This window comes from Delphinus delphis, chromosome 3, assembly GCF_949987515.2.
Source record: "Delphinus delphis chromosome 3, mDelDel1.2, whole genome shotgun sequence".
Classification (NCBI taxonomy): Eukaryota; Metazoa; Chordata; class Mammalia; order Artiodactyla; family Delphinidae; genus Delphinus; species Delphinus delphis.
In genome coordinates, this window is record NC_082685.1 from 27,871,678 (window position 1) to 27,875,290 (window position 3,613).

Consider the following 3,613-nt stretch of genomic DNA (forward strand, 5'->3'; position numbering starts at 1 on the left):
CAGAAGATGGATTAATAAATTCTATTTTCACAGACTTTGTTAAGTGTGAGGAAAAGGCAAGATATTTATCAATATTCAAGTCATCTAGTGGAAATAGCACTGGTCTTAGAGTCCAAAGACCTAGACTCAAGTTCTTATTCTGCCACAGACTGAGGGACTTTGAACAAGTTCCTTCACTAGTGGGATCCTATGGTCCTCATTCAGTTTTTCCATTTTCTCACTTCAAGACTACATGTTTAGAAATTATACATCTCTAAGAGTTCCAAAATGTCAGTCATCTCCACAGCTGGAGAAAGGAAGAGTCAGGGCAGGGCTCATGGGACATGTGAAGCAGTTTGACTAGCTGTCTAGACAGACAACCTCAATGTTTAAACTTGACTGAACATCTGTTAATCATCTAAGATGCTCCTGATGCTATGCCAGGCTGCAGGTGGTCACCTGGGGCCTGACCACCAAAGACACTGTGATCGTGGCAACTGAGGGACTATAAGACTGTGAATTAGTGAATGGTAAAGAATCTATCTACAGTCTACCTAGAATCTAGATCCTAAATGATACTGGGAATTTGATTAGGGTACTAGCTCTGTTCTACCATGAATAAAACTCAATTTTCCTTCTAACTGGCAGGATTCCAGATCCAAAAACCCTCATCACCAACTGTTTAGTCTGGCTATAAGAAAGTGGTTAGGGCTTCCCTGGTGGCGCAGTGGTTGAGAGTCCGCCTGCCGATGCAGGGGACACGGGTTCGTGCCCCGGTCCGGGAAGATCCCACATGCCACGGAGTGGCTGGGCCCGTGAGCCATGGCTGCTGAGCCTGCGCGTCCGGAGCCTGTGCTCTGCAACGGGAGAGGCCACAACAGTGAGAGGCCTGCGTACCACAAAAAAAAAAAAGAAAAAAAGAAAGTGGTTAAATTTTCTTCTCAAAACGTAAGTTATCTAAATTGGAAAAAGCATCTTCTTTTAGTCTTAACTCCCAGTAGAGGCCCCTTCTCCAGCCACTCCCAACCAAGTAAGGGCACTTATTCTGACATTGAAGCTTCTCTCTTAGTATGTCGTCATTCTCTCTCCCTTGAATTTCGGAGAACTTGGAGTGAAAATAAGAAGGGAATTTGAAGATCAATCCAATGAAATGAAATTAATCAATCAAATCATATCAATCAAATAAAGGCAGTGTGTAGCATGCTGCCTTGTTGGCCCTGTCTTGGGGAACAAGACTCAGACCAAGACTTCAGCTAGGCTGGTTTAGGTTAACTTCCACCTTCCTATACAGTGATGGTTCTTGAAGCAGCAGGGGAAAACTGAATCTTTAGATGGGAAATACATTGCTTATCCTCAGCAATGTTAGCTGGCTTCAAATGAGAGGGAAGGTGCTCTGGGGAGGATGAAGAGGGTACTAACGTTTCTTCCAGTCACTTCTCCAATACCACAATGTCAACAACAACAATAAATATTTTCTGAGACTGTGTTAGGCTTTGGGGATCTACCATTTAGCAGATGCAGCCATGGCCCCTGCCCTCTTGGAACCTACCATCTAGTGGGACAGGAGGGGAGCCTCATGTTTTCAGAGCACTAGATATGCTAGTACTTTACATGGATTATCTCATTAAATACTCCCCAACCCTCTTGTTGCTATTATGATATCTGTTCTGCTCGTCGGAAACCTGAGGGTGTAAATGGTTTAGCTTTGTCTACGGTCATGTGTCTTAGAGGTGGTGATGGTGGCATTTGATTTCAGGCACTCGGGTGGAAGACAGTCCACCTATCCGTCCTGCTCCCTCACTTCCAAATGCAGCCCCATAAACAAAGTTATAGATCTTACCTCCAGCCTGTTTACTTGTGCATTAGCGCCCTGGGAACCAGAACACGTCCCTGGCTGGGCTTTGGCTTACTCACCCATATCTCACTCTCCCCTTAGGCCCTGGAGTTCAGTTCGGCATTCTTATTTGTAACTGAGCTCTGTTTCTCCCAAAGCTTAATTGCAGAATGTTACTTCAGTTCTGCAATCCATTTTGCTTCCATCTCTCTTCTGACCCCTTCATTCCTTCATTCTCATAGTAACAAACATTTGATTTGGAGGTTATACCTGATCCTGGGGGCCGGTATTTCTTCCAGATTTTGGTTCTGTATTTGAGGTTTGGGGATGCCAATTATACTTTTTTTTTTTCCAACCAGTGGCAAACAGATAGAAGGAACTTGAGGAAGATCAAATTCCAGGATCAGCTTATGAACTCCCAATTTGGGGCTGCTGGAACTCTGTACTGGAATATACAGGTTGATCTTGATGTTATAATGGAGCATCACACTCCTTCCTCTTCCCCATACCCCACGTTTAAACTCTAGGGTCTGCACAGCTGACGTTTAGCCAGCCAGTTACCTGGAGGGCTGTAGGTGGTAACTGGCGAGATAGAGCACTGAGGAGGGAGCTGCGTCTCTAGGTTTTCCCTTGGAGGCAGAGCCACAGCCTGACCAGACATGCTTTCTGCCTGAGAGGGAGCACGAAGTGCAGCTCAGCCCACTTGCTGGCAAGTGGGCTGCAGTGAGAGTGGGTGGAGCTTGTTTTCCACCTTTGTAGCAGAGTATCTCCATGCACTAGATCCAGTACATGACCTTCCCGGGAATTCACTGGACAGAGAGGTGGTGACCACATTAGTGGGTGGAGAGAAGAGCAGAATTGTTGGTGGGAGTCCCCCCTTTTCTGAAAGAATGAAGGTAAGAGGAATAAGCACTTCTTTCAGACATGTGATACATGATTTCTCCAGGTAGTAGACTACAGAATTCTTCTTTCTGGGTAGAAAAAAGAGCCAGAGAAACACTTAGTGCTGGAAGAGGCAAACTCTTTCATGTTGTAGATGAGAAAACTGAGAACCTCGGTGACTTGCCCAAGGGTACACATCTGCTCAGGACCTCTATTTAGGGAACCCAGAAGTCCTGACTCCCAGCCCAGTGCCCGTCTGTTCATTGTTCATTGATTCAGGCTGGAATTTCGAGGCTTCTCCCTGAGAATATCCACAAACCCGCAAACGGTTTTCAGCTTGCTCTCAATAGTGTCATATAATAGTTGAGGTCTCTTTGTTCAAGAGCTTTGATCAAGTGTCCTTAGGCAGTACATGGCTTATCCCATTCCAGATTCAATCGGCTTTATCTGTTGACTGTCACCCTCTTGCCAGCAGCGTCTGTTCTACACCAGGAACCTTGAGGGCAAGCTCAGAAAATCAGTCATTCTAGTAGGTGCCCTGTCACTCTAGATCAGATGGGACCAGGGAGAGATGTTTCATAAACCATCTTCCTTAGCCTCACCCCCTTTGGGAATTTTTATTTGAATTTCTACTTATTACACAAATAATAATATGGGAACTATAAGGAGAAGATGGTTCTTTCATCCAGAGAGGAACATGGATGGAGCGCAGGCTTTGGAGTGAAAGAGGCCTGTATACAAATTCTAGCTCTGCCACTCTATCGACTTGACACTAAACAACTGACTTAATAACTCTTAACCACAGTTTCCCCATCTATAAGTGGAACTAATGAAAGCTTCCCGTGTGTGTGTGTGTGTGTCTGTGTGTGTGTGTGTGTGTGTGTGTGTGTTTGTATTAAAAGAATAATGTATATAAGG